Here is a 16724-nt window from a genome sequence, read left to right on the forward strand (position 1 = left end):
TCTATGTCAATCATGCCTGGAGTAATCTCCTGCTATCGTTTTTGTACAGCATTACCCTGCCTGGATGATTACATAACTACAAGCAGTACTAATAAAAACTGAACATGTGGAGTGATATCAAATAATTTGATTGTCCCCAGCAGTCTATGAAGGATGTTTATTTTTTAGTCTGTATAACCCCTATAAAAAAAGAGGAAACATGTTTGTATACACCCTTTGTCTGACTAGCATAATGGTTTATCGTGTAGATAATAGCGCCATTCCCTCCAGCATATTTCTATGTAGCAGTCAGGTGTCTTTCTCATCCGAAATGAAAACAAACAATGAGGATTTTGATTCATTTTTATTGAGTGCAATTTAGATTTTTCTTCTTTTTAATACAATGTTTTTCTTCTTTGAAATTACTGTTACAAACTCCAACATTTTGAACACAGGTGACAAATCAGAGAGGGGTAATTGTACAATGCAGGAACTTACAGAAATATACAGCTATGTGGTAGTCGTGGAAGCTAAAGGGGGGCTGGAGGGGAGAGAATAGGCAAAGAGGACCCATCATCCATCTCATCTTCTCCAGGGGGGGCAGATACATCCTTCCGCACTGTCACATGACATCTGATGGCGTCCACTGGGCTGGACTCTGCAAAGGAAAGTCAATCACCAAATTAGACAGGTCACACATTTCATCAAACATAAATCTAGACCAGAGTACCTATGCTCATAATCACTTGCCCTCTGGAAGATTTACCCCCCCCCCCCTTAATGAGCAGGCTATTTTTTGTGATACGGCACTGCATTATTTTAACTGACAATTGCACGGCCATGCGACACTGTACCCAAATAGAATTTATGTCATTTTTTTCCACAAAAAGAGCTTTCATTTGGTGGTATTTGATCACCACTGAGTTTTTTATTTTTGCATTATAAACAAAAATTACAGACAATTTAAAAAAAAAAGCTATACATTTCTTACTTTTTGCTATAAAAAATATCCAAATAAATAAAAAAATTAAAACAAATCTAATTTATTCATAAATCTGAGCCATTATGTATTCTGTTACATATTTTTGGTAAACAAAATCCCCCAAAAATCCCAAAAAGGGTATTGTGATTAGTTTGCGCAAAAGTTATAGCGTCTTCATTTATTTTTTTAGTAGTAACTAGTAACTAGTAACTAGTAATGGTGGCGATCAGTAACTTATAGCAGGACTGTGATATTGCAGCAAACAATCTGACACTTTTGACACTTTGTGGGAACCAGTGACACTAATACAGTAATCAGTGCTAAAATTATGCACTGTCACTGTACTAATGACACTGGCTGGGAAGGTATTAAGCGTCTAGCGTGATCAAGGGGTTAAGCCAGTGTTTTTGTGTACAATGTCTGCTGTTTTTACTATGGGAAAGGGTGGATTTTTTAATCTGTCTCTTCCCTGCTGTCAGGACGGAGCTTTGCATTCTTTACTTATTCAGAGCTCCATCCAGCCTCTCTCCTCGTAGAACAGTGGGTGCCGGCGGACATTCTTTTGGCTGTCTCCTGCTGAGACTTATGACAGCAAACCCAGCACACCTCCTATGTGAAAGTACAGAATCACATACAGTACAGACCAAAAGTTTGGACACATCTTCTCATTCAAAGAGTTTTCTTTATTTTCATGACTATAAAAATTGTAGATTCACACTGAAGGCATCAAAACTATGAATTAACACATGTGGAATTATACATAACAAAAAAGTGTGAAACAACTGAAAATATATTTCATATTCTAGGTTCTTCAAAGTAGCCACCCTTTGCAGCAGACACATCTCTAGAACTGTTAAGAGGAGACTGTGTGAATCAGGCCTTCATGGTAGAATATCTGCTAGGAAACCACTGCTAAAGAAAGGCAATAAGCAGAAGAGACTTGTTTGGGCTAAAGAACACAAGGAATGGACATTAGACCAGTGGAAATCTGTGCTTTGGTCTGATGAGTCCAAACTTGAGATCTTTGGTTCCAACCCCTGTGTCTTTGTGCGACGCAGAAAAGGTGAACGGATGGACTCTACATGCCTGGTTCCCACCGTGAAGCATGGAGGAGGAGGTGTGATGGTGTGGGGGTGCTTTGCTGGTGACACTGTTGGGGATTTAATCAAAATTGAAGGCATACTGAACCAGCATGGCTACCACAGCATCTTGCAGCGGCATGCTATTCCATTCGGTTTGCGTTTAGTTGGACCATCATTTATTTTTCAACAGGACAATGACCCCAAACACACCTCCAGGCTGTGTAAGGGCTATTTGACCAAGAAGGAGAGTGATGGGGTGCTGCGCCAGGTGACTACCTCTTGAAGCTCATCAAGAGAATGCCAAGAGTGTGCCAAGCAGTAATCAAAGCAAAAAGGTAGCTACTTTGAAGAACCTAGAATATGAAATATATTTTCAGTTGTTTCACACTTTTTTGTTATGTATAATTCCACATAGTTAATTCATAGTTTTGATGCCTTCAGTGTTAATCTACAATTTTCATAGTCCTGAAAATAAAGAAAACTCTTTGAATGAGAAGGTGTGTCCAAACTTTTGGTCTGTACTGTACGTGTTTCTGGCAGACCTGTAGCAGTAAATCTGCTATGGGGTGGTCGGCAAGTGGTTAATACATTTCTTTACCACTTCATTATCAGTCTGCAATACCCCTTCCTTATCAGGTCATAGTTCAGTTTTCAGTGCTGTTATAGTTTGACTGACAATTAATCGGTCATGCAACACTGTATCCCAATACATTTTATATATTTTTTGAGACAGAACATTATTCTGCATATATTTAATAACTACTCTTAAAATGCTCCCTCCTAACACCTATGATGACTAACCTGTGTAAAAAAGATGCATATACTTACCCATTTTCAACCCGCTCTGATCCATTCACATCTGGCTACCCTGTGTTAGTCAGACGTGGCTGCAGGGGAGAAGAGGGACCATCGACGATGGCTGGGCCATAGGAGATGGTGGGTGATGTCACCACTCCCAGACATGCCAGCCATTGTCGGTGCTCTTTCCTCTCTCTCCTGCAGCCGCTGCTAGCTGACATAGAGTAGATCATGTGAATAGACTGGAGCAGGGTGAACATGGGTAAGCTTATACATGTTTCTTACATAGGTTAGTCAACATAGGTGTTAGGAGAGTGGAGAGGGAGCATTTTTAAGGTTAGTTAGGTTTAGCATGGAATTCTACTTTAATGAGTGCACTGGCCACCTAAGGGTGGTTTCTGCATTGCCATTTATAAAATAGGCATTCTCGACTTTGCCAATTATAAAAGAACGGCGGTATATAAGTGTTCCAGTGTACCAGGTTTGTTAAGGGCTCATATCACGGGCATTGTTCGCCTGCGTTTGACATGCGTTTGGAAGGCCTGTCAAATGCAGGTCAGCAAAATCCCATAGACTTTCATTGAAAAGTACACGACAGGTCAGAGGCTGCATTAGACCTGCATTGCGCTGCATTTTTGTGAATGAAGTGTCTCTTTTTGAGATGCATTTCAACTGTATGCAAAGTAGGTCACATGCAGCCTTTTGTTATCAAGTACTGTGTTTGTAGTTCGAATAGAACCTTCTGCCAGGAGGGTACCATGGCGCACGTTTGGTGGACTTGCCCGAGGGTGTGCAGACTGTGGATCAGAGTCTACTCCCTCCTTCGGAACATGCGCCATACTGATTTCAAAAGAGACCCATACAAGGCTCTTCTCTGTAAACCGATAGCGTAATTGCTCCGTCCAGAACGCCGGTTGGCTATGCACCTCTTTACTGCAACTAAACTAACCATAGCAAGGGCATGGAAGACTCAGTTTTGAGGCAGTTAAAAATCGCATGGATGATATAATGGTCAACGAAAAACTGACGGCTATTCTCTCAGGCCGCGTACACACGACCGAGGAACTCGACAGGCAAAACACATTGTTTTGTCCGTCGAGTTCCTTGTGAAGCCGCCGAGGACCTCGGCAAGCTGAAATTTCCCATTGAACAACGAGGAAATAGAGAACATGTTCTCTTTTTCCTCGCCAAGGTCCTCGTCGGCTTCCTCGGCCGAAAGTGTACACACGGCCGGGTTTCTCGGCAGAATTCAGCTCTGAACCAAGTTTCTGGCTGAATTCTGCCGAGAAACTCGGTCGTGTGTACGGGGCCTCAGACACCCATGATAAGTTCCTCAGGGTCTGGCAGCCTTGGGTTGCTTATTCTAAACCCTTGAGATTTGACACCACGCTACTACAGATCTAAAGTACTCTGCCTCCCTGCCGCGGGAACCCCCCCTTCTTTAATCCTTCTCATCTCTGTTCTTCTTTGATCCTGATTTTTGTCTCTCTCTCTCTCTCTCCTAGTATTTCTTTTTATTTCTTTTTATCTTCAAACTTAGCAGGCCACCGGGCATGGGCCTCATTGAGTTGGGTACATGGATAGCTACCTAGTACTGTTCAGTAAAATGTTCAGTAAAACTCTATAAATATCTGTTGAATATTGGACAATGCCTTTGTGACATTTCTGGGACCTACACCTATTTACATGCCTTTATGTACCTAGCTTTCATTTACTTTTTACTGTATTGTTTTTTATTATTTTATTATTACTAGCATATTTATCTCCTTTCTAAAATACTTTTTTTTTTTGTTTCTCTGTTATGTTTATTCATAACGTATCCATTATGCTGTTGACTTGTATAGTTGCTATGGATATTAATAAAACCCTTTGTAAAAGAAAACACAGTGCCTGACAAAATTGGCTGTAGACGTGAGCCCCAATTCCCCTTCCCCTCCCTACTTTTTCTTCACTTCCTCCTTCATGTATACTGTATTTGCAATGAAAAATGTAGCTGTCCCAATGAGATAAATATTGAGAAGAAATACAGACGTTCCATGCAAATCTATCTCTATGAGGTAATGCTTCCCATTCTGAAAAGGATCTGGGAATTATATGCACCCCATCTGAGAAACATTGAAAACAAACTATCACTTCTGAAGAAATGCAAGTTGCAACATTTTCCAGGGTATGTTATTCAGCAGAAATGTTTGTTTTTAGAGCTGCCGATTTCCATTTCAATACTGGTCTCTTGGCTAAGGGTCTCGCCTACTGTGTCAGTTTTAGGATATCCCCTGTGTATTATTATTATTATTATTATTATTATTATTATTATTATTATTATTATTATTATACAGGATGTATAAACCACCAGCAGTTTGTACAGCACTTTACAAAATGGAGGAAGACACTACAGTTACAACACATTTCAATACAAGAGCAATCAGAGGATTTGTTAGAGCTTACAATCTAAGAGGAAGGGTCAAGTGATACAAAATAATAACGGATTAGGTGATTGAGAAAGTAAAAGTACAGATTATTATAGGCCTCTCTGAAGAGATGAGTTTTCTGGGATTGCCTAAAAACAGATAAATTAAGAGATAGACAGATTGGGGTAAGGAATTTCAGAGGATGGGAGAGGCTCTGGAAAAGTCCTGGATGCGAGCATGAGAGTAGAGGACAAGGGAACTAGAGAGCAGGAGGTCTTGGAAGGAGCGAAGAGAATGGTTTGGTTGGTATTTTGAGACGAGGTTGGTGATATTGTTGGGGGCATAGTTATGGATGATTTTGTACGTTGTTTATTTGTTTGATGAGCAGACGCCAATGAAGTGATTGGCAGTGAAGGGGTAGCAAACAATAAAGAATTGGAACGTTTGTTCTTTATTTTTTATGTAACCTCACTTAACACTCCTAGCATTACCACCTGGTCACTTGTACAATCCCCCAAAAAAACACTGCCCCTCCTCTACCTGACATGGTCAAGTATATATACTGCACCAGGTAAAGGAAGCAGGAAGGCTGTATTGGAAAGATTCCTAAATTTAACCATTGGCCAGAATTTTACACGATCTTCTTTTTAACATTTGAAAAATTGTGAAAATATACATTTTTGGAAAAAAAATTAAGTATTGTAGATATAATAAATTGCATCAAACTGACTGATAAATAAGATGTCTTACTGCGGTGCTGGAATTCCATCACTTCAATTAGTGGGCACACAATTGTTGTCAAAGCAACAGTATCATCACCTCTAGGATCATTTATTTTACAAAAAATAACATGTTTTTTTTTGTACTGGTCTTTTGCTTGGCTTATAATTCTCTGAAAATACGTAAATAAAGTGGGACTAAAACGAAAAACTGAAAAAATTCCCAAACAGATAATGTTTTTATTGCAGAAGAGGCCTCAAAACGGAAGAAGGACGTGGAGAGATGATACCAGCGCCAGTGCTATGACTGTATATTTATTGATGATGGGGTACAAAATGTGTGGCTGATAACAGTCAAGGAATAGGCTACCACAGGCCTGATGTGCCTCATGGTATATCTGGCCCTGGTCTCTTGTCTGGAATCTCTCCCCTCTCAGTTAAATAGAACTATTAAGCCCTGTACACACGATCGGTCCATCCGATGAAAACGGTCTGATGGACCATTTTCATCGGTTAACCGATGAAACTGACTGATGGTCAGTCGTGCCTACACACCATCGGTTAAAAAAACGATCGTGTCAGAATGCGGTGAGGTAAAACACAACGACGTGCTGAAAAAAACGAAGTTCAATGCTTCCAAGCATGCGTCGACTTGATTCTGAGCATGCATGGATTTTTAACCGATGGTTGTGCCTACTAACGTTCGTTTTTTTTCTATCGGTTAGGTATCCATCGGTTAAATTTAAAACAAGATTGTTTTTTTTTTAACCTATGGATAAATAACCGATGGGGCCCACACACGATTGGTTTGGACTGATGAAAACGGTCCATCAGACCATTCTCATTGGTTTAACCGATCGTGTGTATGCGACCTAAAAAGATGACATTTCACTTGAAGATACTGTATGCTAAATGTGAAATCAGAAATTGTCTTTTGCAGCAAAATAAGGATGTTCTTCTGAAGTGTATTATATCATCTTTATATCAAGATTTAACATGGAAAGTTCATTGAAAGCAACCACATTAGCTGTGTTGGTAGTGATGGGGAAAAAGAGAAAATGCCCAGAGTATCCAATTTGGGTAACATCTTCACATTTTCCTTAAATGTTTGTAGTTTGTAAATTTGAGCTTCTAGAATAGGTTCTCCAACTTTGAAGCCAACTTTCCAAGTTAGTGAGGCCTGAGGCCGCGTAAACACGATCAGTCCATCCGATGAGAACGGTCCGAAGGATGAAGCTGACTGATGGTCTGATGTGCCTACACACCATCAGTTAAAAAAACGATTGAGTCCAACGCGGTGACTTAAAACACAACGACGTGCTGAGAAAAATGAAGTTCAATGCTTCCAAGCATGTGTCGACTTGATTCTGAGCATGCTTGGGTTTTTAACCGATGCTTTTGCATACTAACCGTCGGTTTTGACCTATCGGTTAGGCGTCCATCGGTTAAATTTTAAAGCAAGTTCTAACATTTTTGACCGAAGGATAACTGACCGATGGGGCCCACACACCATCGGTTTGGACCAATGAAACAGTCCTTCAGTCCATTTCCATCGTTATTGACCGACCGTGTGTACGCGGCCTGAGAGGCTTTACTATGCAAAACTGCACATTTTATTTATTCTTTTCATTCAGACTTTTTATTTTTCACTAATTACTGTATGTGGCATATGATGTGTATTGCAGTTCAGTTTTCTACCACCTCCCACAAAACTTTTACTTCTAAGATATCAAATAATGAAGCCCCATGAGTTTTCTGTGACTAAGATGTGAGGCCTTGGTGAAGAAAAATAAATTGAGAATCACTGCTCTACAGTATGTGTAATAATTCAAAACACACAGGTCTGCACTGTCCCTCATTTTGAGGTAATGTCCCTCTATTGGAAAAAATCCCCCTTTTTTTTCTCCTCGGTTGTCATTCTTTTTTGTTTGATAAATAGACCTCAAAAGTTAGTACAAAGGAAAAGTAGTAGTGCAAAAAAAAATGACTTATGGGTCTAAGCAGTATTTTTTTCATACTAATTCTTCATGATCTGTGTAACTGGAAGTGTTGCCAGCTGTGGCGCCTGGTATTATATTTATTTGGGGGGCAAACAATCCACACGCCGGCACCCCCCCTGTTGGTGGGTCGGGTGGCTACACCCGGTTTCTCCTCATCCTGGGCTTCATGACAGCTTCCCCTGCGTCTCCCCCTTCCTTGATGGCCAATAGGATCGCTTCTCCTCTCGGCCAATCTGGAAACAGGTCCAGATTGGCTGGGAAGAGAATCAGGACAACAATAGTGAATACTAATTCCGTATTGTCATACAACTAGGTGGTCTACTGCGCCCTGAGCCCACCCTTTTTTTAAGCTAATTAGAGTCTCAGACTCTAATCACGTGCTTAAAAAAAACAAACACTGCAATCCATGCGTCCAGAACCCTATTTGTAGATTAGGGGCTACACACATTAGTTTGGGGGTGGCGCCCCATACAGTATGGATGGGACGCCACTATTTGCCGGGGTCCTACACATAATGATTAATAAACAAGTAATATATACAAAAGAGCATGTTTGCAGTCAATGAATTCAATGTTTCACAATGCCCTGCTATAGCATCGTGAGAGTTATAGTTGTGCAACATTTATTATTTTTATTGCTCTGGCACCTTTTTAGTGAATATTTTTGATTTTCACAAGTATACTCAAAATTTAAAAAGAATGTGTAATAAAATTATACAAACATGTGTAGCAGTGTTCAGTTGGTGTGGCAATACACATCATTGTTTAGCAGCAAGCCAGCCCACTAATATAAAGCCCTGTACACACGGTAGGACTTTTGACCAACCAACTTCAAAATCTGCAACTTTTCAAATTTGTCCGACCGTGTGTACGCTCCATCAGACCAACTTTTTCTGGTTTCATCCAACAAAAAGTTGGGTCTGCGAACGGACCAACTTTTCGGCAACAAAAGTTTGATGGTGCTTTGTGTGACCGTGTGTACAGCAATCCAACCAACTTTTGGACAAAGTGCAAATACGAATGCTCAAAACCAATGTTAAAAGCAAAAAACAACAGCAGAATAACCAAAGGGTGGCGGTAAAGAGCAGAAAAGAGCAAAAAAAAACATGTGATGTTAGGAAACTTTTAGAAAAGTTTGCAGAAAAGTCTGACTGTGTGTATGCTATGGGTGTGGCAGGACAAATCAATTAGGACAAAAATCCAAGGGAAATTTTGTTGGATGTCCTACCGTGTGTATGAGCCTTAACATTCTGATAAATTGCAAGATTAAACTTATCATGGTAGCACTGTGGTACTTGTACATATATTTTAACAATGTCTAATAGGCAAACTAAAAATAAAGCAGAAATGGATTTCTGGTCAACAAAGAGGTTTTAAATAAAGCAAAGGAGAAGGTCTTTCTACATTTAACCGACATGAAATCAAATTGAGCGTGTATTAGTCTTTCTTTACCTATAAAGAAAACCTTCTCCTCAAGTCTCCCAGGTGTGTGTGGCTCTGAAGAGATATATTTAATACTATAATAGACACAAAACTTTCTGTTAATTACTGTGGAATTCGTTTTTTTATTTATATATCTATGCAGCGGTATGAATGCACATGAGGAAAGGAGAGGAGAGAAGAAGGGAAGTGGTTGGGGAAGACGATCCTCAGATTTATAGTGTGATAATTCCGGAATCCATTTTTTCACAATGGGGACAGTGACAGACAGGAAATGTTAGTTGCTCTATTGCGTAAGTCAATTTTCCTGTTCACATTCTAGCCTGACATTCCACGGATATATGATCTACCTTGTCCTACAGTATTGAAACCAAAGAAAAGAGATAACCAAAGACAGAGGTAATGGAAAGATATAAAATAATACAAGGATAATTAAAGAGTGCAAATATAGTCACGTGTCGTTGAATGATGTCGGAGCCTAGCTGTAAATGGGGCCCTGCCTGTAATATATTGGGGCCCCTTAGTTAGGGCAACTACTGATGAGAAAGGAATTGCACCTGCCATTCCGTTCAAACACTTGGAATGCTTCCAAATTGATTTTTTATGGCATACTACAATTCTGTTATACTATGGGGTTGATAGCCAAATAGACTTTTCAAAGAAAAGTTGCACTCTCCATATGCAGTTGCTCCAGAGCTTAGAAAATGAGGGAAAGCTTCAAGTACCCAATCATGCGCAAGGAAAGTTAAAAAACAGCATTTTTACTTGTACATGATTGGACAATGGACGTAAGCAGAGCTTCTGCTCATTTACTAAGCTCCAGAGCAACTGCACAGCTTATTTGCTTTTAGCAAATTAACCCCCCTCCACCCCTGTTTACTAATCTATAGACTTATGGTTTTTATTATTATTATTATTAAATGCAACTTTTAAAAGCCAGTGTTGACAAATTTGTGTTCATTTAAAATGGGTTCCTATATAAATTTATAGAAATGCAAGTCAGAAGGAGGTCTTCTGCAGGTCACATGTGTCGGTCAACAAATCCTTAAATTAATATTAAAGCCAATATTTTATTTGTAAAATGAAATGCTTATAGCGGGACTTGCATGCTCTGTTTTTTCTCCTCTGTGTTTGCTCCTCATACTGTCTCCGGCTGCGTTGCTCTACTTCTCATATGTGGTTTTCCCCAATGCCTGCCAGAACCTATAAAGTCCCACTGGACTCTCCGCTTTGTACATGAACTCGTTTTGAACTACAATCTTATGTGCAGCTGCTCCCGGCACTGCGCACACACAGGCAGTATGAGAGACACAGAATCAAAGCCAAAACTTGGGAGTCATTGTCAATCACCACTTTGGAGAAGTAGAGCCAGACATTTGGTTCTGTGTCTGGGGCGCTGAGAGCAGCTGCGAGTAAGCTTGTAGTTCAAAACAGGAAAGCGCACCAAGTGGAGACTGTGGGGGGACTCTATTGGCACAGGGGGCACCCACATATCTGAAGACAGGCAGCGCAGCTTGGGGTAGTATGAGGAGCAATCAAAGAGAGCAAGACAAAAAATGCCTATAATATTACTTTAACCACTTCAATACAGGGCTTTAAAACCCACCTCCATACCGGGCCTATTCTGGCACTTCTCTTCTACATGTACAAATCATCAGTCTTTTTCTAGAAAATTACTCAGAACCCCCAAACATTATATACGTTTTTTTAGCAGACACCCTAGGGAATAAAATGGCGGTCATTGCACGGTATTTGCGCAATAATTTTTCAAATGCCTTTTTTTTGTAAAAAAAAATGTTTTTTATGAATTAAAAAAATAACAAAACAGTAAAGTTAGCCCAATTTTTTGTAAAATATAAAAGATGATGTTACGCCGAGTAAATAGATACCTAACATGTCATGCTTTAAAATTGCGCACACTCGTGGAATGGCGCCAAACTTTGTTACTTAAAAATCTCCATAGGCGACGCTTTAACATTTTTACAGGTTACCAGTTTAGAGTTACAGAGGAGATCTAGTGCTAGAATTGTTGCACACACTCTAATGAGCTACCGGGGACAGGGGAGTTTTAATTAATTTTTTATTTTTTTTATTTTATATTTTACTTATTTATTTATTTTTTACACTTTTTTTTACATTTTTTTTACATTTTTTAAACATCCCTTGTAATAGGAATAGTGTGTGACAGGTCCTCTTTAAGGAGAGATGTGGGGTCAATAAGACCCCACATCTCTCCTCTAGGCTGGAACGAATGAGGTCGTGAAAAAAAATTCACAGATCTCATTCTTACTAGCCGCAATTGCGGTTTGTTTACTTACAGGTACCCGGGCGTGACGTCATCACATCGCGCCCGGGCCTCCAACGGTCATAGAGATGACAGGTGACCATCTGGTCACCAGTCATCTCTATGCTTCACGTCCAGCGGACGGCGATCATCTCTCCGGGCCACCGATGGCACGGGAGAGCCCGCTATGATCATTCTTACGGTGCGCAGGATCGCCGCCGGAAGAAAATTATATCTGAATGATGCCTCTAGGTGCAGGCATCATTCAGATATCCCCGAACAAAGTACAGGATGTCTTATGACGTCCACCTGGGATAACAGATCCCCTTTTTGGACGTCATATGACGGCGTGCGTTTTTAAAGTGGTTAATGATTTCAGAAAGGTCTCAAATAGATGCCACTGACACAAGTCCAAAGACCGGCAATACAGGCACTAAGTCTTACTTTATTTTTATTTTTTTATGGTGAAATTGGACACAAATATGATGCATAAGTATAAATATATAGTAATGTGTGTGTCTGTATTAAAATAGACCTAAATAAAATCACTAAAATCTAATATTATATGAGCTTGATATATAAAGTGAAGTGATAATAAAAGGTAAACGTGTATATATATATATATATATATATATATATATATATATATATATATTTTTTTTTTTTTTAATTGCTCTGTGCAATTGTTTTGTGCAGAGCAGCTCCTATCCTCCTTTTCTCAGGTCTCCCGCTGACGCTTTTGGCTCCTCCTCTTCTCTGATTGCACCCATAGCAAAACGCTTGCTATAGGGGCGCTCGTGTGTGCTCACTCCTGCACCCTGCTCTGTGTTTCCATAAAACACACAGAATAGGGTTTGACCCTGGCTCCGCCCCCACTCCCTCCTCACTGGCCATGATTGACAGCAGCAGGAACCAAGAGAAGCTGCTGTGCTGCTCAGAGCTGGATTGCAGTCGGGCTTGGGTAAGTATTAGGGGGGCTGGGGAGCAGCATACTAAAGGTTTTTTTCTTTTCATGCATAGAATGCATAAAGGGAATAAACCTTCAGCCCTTACAACCACTTTAACGTGGTAATTGTTTATTTTTTTAATATGTTAATTTTTAAATAATACCTGTTGATATTTCCAAGGACTCCTTACAGGGTAGCTACTGTATCCAAAAAGTGCTCCTGCATGGTTACATTCGGTAGCGACAATGGGTGGCCATGCCAAATCTTATTATGCAGGCATAGTCCACCATATTGTCACTATAAGACAATCAGTCCATTGCAATAATGTGCTGCCCATCCAAAGCATGTGCATGTAGACAAGAAGTGACTGAAAGAGCCAGGAGGAGATTGCATGGAACAAAAAAGATGAAAATAGTATTTTCCCCCCAAAATTTTGCAAACTAAATTAAAAACTGAGAACCCCTGTATAGGTTCAGAGCACCACTTACATCCTACAGCATTTCCTGCGCTGCCAAGCTGCCATTATTTCCTGTAAGCCAACCCCCTGAACCTCCTCCTCTGGGGGGATCTTGTCCTTCCCTACCAACACTGCAGTCTCAAAGATGTAAAGGTTTGTACGGGATTCTTGCATTAGCTTTAAATGGTACTTTTTGAAAACTGCACATGTTATATAGAGTTTTAAATTCAAAACGAACCCAGTGCTAAAATTTAGGACTAGTTCCATGGACAAACCATACATCTTCACCTGGAAACCATACACTAATATATTAACTTGGTAATTTCTTGATTTCAGTGAATTTCATATTAATTACTGCTTTATGAATGTACGTCAAAAGTCAAATCAACATTTATTGATAATGTGGGTTGTCACAGTACCACCACAAGCACCAACAGCGAGAGTCGTGAACTGAATATAACTCAGCATGTTGCCAATAGTAGCCAATCCACATTGTGATTTGTCGATTCAAATGCTGATTAGTTCACAACGCACACTGTTTTGATGAACTGATAGGCTTCAATGGTTTCCTAACAACAAAATGTTTGCAGATCAAGGTATTGTTTTGAGGTATGGATTTATCTACACATAAATACTAAATGCATGAAAAGACTTAAAGGGGTTGTAAAGGTAATTTTTTTCCTCTAAATAGCTTCCTTTACCTTAGTGCAGTCCTCCTTCACTTACCTCATCCTTCCATTTTGCTTTTAAATGTCCTTATTTCTTCTGAGAAATCCTCACTTCCTGTTCTTCTGTCTGTAACTACACACAGTAATGCAAGGCTTTCAACCTGGTGGGGAGAAAGCCTCTTGAGGGGGGAGGGGGCCGGCAGGAGGGTTAGGACAGTCTCTACTTTGCAGATAGAGAAAGGAGCTGTGTGTTAGTGGGCGTCCTGACACTACTGCTCGCTCCCTCCCCCCTCAAGAGGCTTTCTCCACACCGGGGAGAAAGCCTTGCATTACTGTGTGTAGTTACAGACAGAAGAACAGGAAGTGAGGATTTCTCAGAAGAAATAAGGACATTTAAAAGCAAAATCGAAGGGTGAGGTCTCAAGTGAAGGAGGACTGCAATAAGGTAAAGAAAGCTATTTATGGAAAATATTTTTTACCTTTACAACCCCTTTAACTTGACGTGATAGAGAAAATTGAGTACTGTCCGTGATACTTTTCTTATTTGTACTAACATACAATTTTTCAGGACAAGCTTTTGGGGTGTTACCCCTCCTTCAAGGTCCAAGCAGTACTGACTTGGACCTTGAAGAAGGGGTAACCCCCACAAAAGCTTGTCCTGAAAAATTGTATGTTAGTGCAAATAAAAAAGTATCACGGACAGTACTCAATTTTCTCTATCAACCCCTTTAAAAAATCCATCCACTTTTAGCTATCTCACATATTTTAACCTGTTTCTAAAGAGCTTTTCCCTTCCCTATAAACAGCGACTCATGTGCACCAAACTGAACCTGCAGACTTGTAATAACGAACCAGCAGACACATCCCCTTAATTATGGTATACCCAGCTGAGGAGGTTAACCTTCATTCATACAGGATAAAAGTCACACTGAACTCATGTTCAGTTCTCTTGACAACTGAACACTTAGTTTTGCTACTTGACTCACTTCCTGGGGAACTGTGATATGTTCCATTATTAAACATGGGTTGAGCATAGCCTTTAATTGTCACAAGAAATGTGCAGGTAGCATAGCTTATACAGAATGACGCACCGCTCATCAGAATACATACAGTACAAACCTCAGGAATCAGATGGAGGATGGAATCAGCCAACAAAGTGTTCATACCGAATAAGGACAAATTGCAAGGATAGGTTTAGCAGTAGACACTTAGAAACAAAGTTATTCCGAGTAGCTCGGGAAGGTGAAAACAATCATTAATATTGCAGTGAAGAAATGGATCCAAGTACAGTATTTCCTGAAAATGTGTAAAGCCCTCTACACACGATCAGTTTGTCTGATGAAAACAGACCGGTGGACTGTTTTCATCAGTCAAACCGATCGTGTGTGGGCCCCATCGGTTTGTTTTCCATCGCTGAAAAAAAAAATAGAACATGTTTTAAATTTTCCCTATTGATAAAAAACCGGAAGAAAAAAATGATCGTCTGTGTGGAAGTCCATCGGTCAAAAATCCACGCATGCTCAGAATCAAGTGAACGCATGCTCAGAAGCATTGAACTTCATTTTCCTCAGCACATCATAGTGTATTCCGTCACCGCGTTTGGACACGGTCGGATTTTTGACCGATGGTGTGTACTGTAGGCAAGACTGATGAAAGTCAGCTTCATCGGATATCTGCCGAAAAAATCCATCGGATTCAATTCCATCAGATATCCGATCGTGTGTACAGGGCATAACAGTTCATTATTGTGTACAAGTTAAAGTTTGCAAGGACTAGTGTACATACTGCCACCAGTTCTAAAAAGGGAAAAATATCAGCCAACATTCCCGAATCTGAGGTTATGACCAGGAAATACCTGGGTAACTCAAAAAGCATCCATTATTGTCTGTTCCAACATTGAAGGACCCACCATGCCCAGGTACCCACATATATCTGTGTGCTGCCAGTCTTCCCAGTTCCTGACCAAATTCTAAACACTTTGACATTCATTGATGAGTTATGGGGAAAAAGTGGAGCTAGCATGTGATCATTTAGCAGTTGGTGCATATTCACCACAGCAGAAAATCAAGCCTTTTGCAAAAGGGCTTCAAGGTCTATTGGGAAAACTTCCCATATAGGTACTGCCAGATATGACAATTGTCAAGGTTGTAATTTTGATCTAATGTGTGGTCATAAGATGTACAGACACTATAAAAGTGAACCTGCCATGTCTACCATAGTGAATACTGGTGATGGACAGGCACAAAGTTTCTTGTATTGTCTTCAATTCAGTTCTTCCATGCCTGAGAGGACCCTGGTTCTTGGAACCCAGGCTGTATACAGGGCCTCAGATTCTCTCAGATTAGTGCTACACCTCACGACATTCAAGTTGCTAAAGCCTCTACTTTACACTACGAATGCAGAAAAAACAAATGACCTGAAGCACCACTCAAAGCTCCATCCAAGCCATGTGGTGAATCTAACCCTGCAGCCAGATGCTAGTTTCCCAAAGACCCATGCTGCCCAATAAACAACTCTGAAAAGAAAGAAATTGATACGCACACAGGAAGCCCCCTGGTTCACAGAGTATCAGAAAGTCTTCAGCTCTGCCTCTTCCTAAGCCACACTCCTCTAATATGTTTCTCCCGCTCATGGGCTTATGCCTTGTACACACGATCAGAATTTCCGATGAAAAAGTCAGACGGAATTTTTTCATCGGATATTCTGACCGTGTGTGCGCCCCATTGGGCTTTTTTCCATCGGAGTTTAGAAATAGTACTTGTATGAGAAAGTATCATGTTCTCTTTGTTCTCTTTGTATTGTTTCTTTTGCTTTAAATCCCTGGTGATCCTGCCAGTCCCTCTGCTTTCCTATTAAAAACTGACCACATTAAGCAGGAGTGCATACCATGGTCCCATGGTCAGTTCTCTAGCTGTGCTGGGAACTCAGCCTGCTCTCCTTCAATGATCAGACTTGTACTGA

At 40.3% G+C, this 16724-nt stretch overlaps 1 protein-coding gene across 1 annotated transcript in view; it reads right to left on the bottom strand.

Moving 5' to 3' along the window:
* Positions 1-324: 324 nt before the first annotated feature.
* EPHB1 (EPH receptor B1) overlaps positions 325-16724 on the bottom strand; it is a 419645-nt gene continuing 403245 nt past the window's right edge. Inside the window, exon 17 of the transcript XR_005748610.1 lies at positions 325-637. The gene's annotated coding sequence lies outside the window, so the exon portion shown is untranslated. The remainder of the gene's footprint in view (positions 638-16724) is intronic.

The sequence above is a fragment of the Rana temporaria genome, chromosome 4 (assembly GCF_905171775.1).
Source record: "Rana temporaria chromosome 4, aRanTem1.1, whole genome shotgun sequence".
NCBI classification, from domain to species: Eukaryota; Metazoa; Chordata; class Amphibia; order Anura; family Ranidae; genus Rana; species Rana temporaria.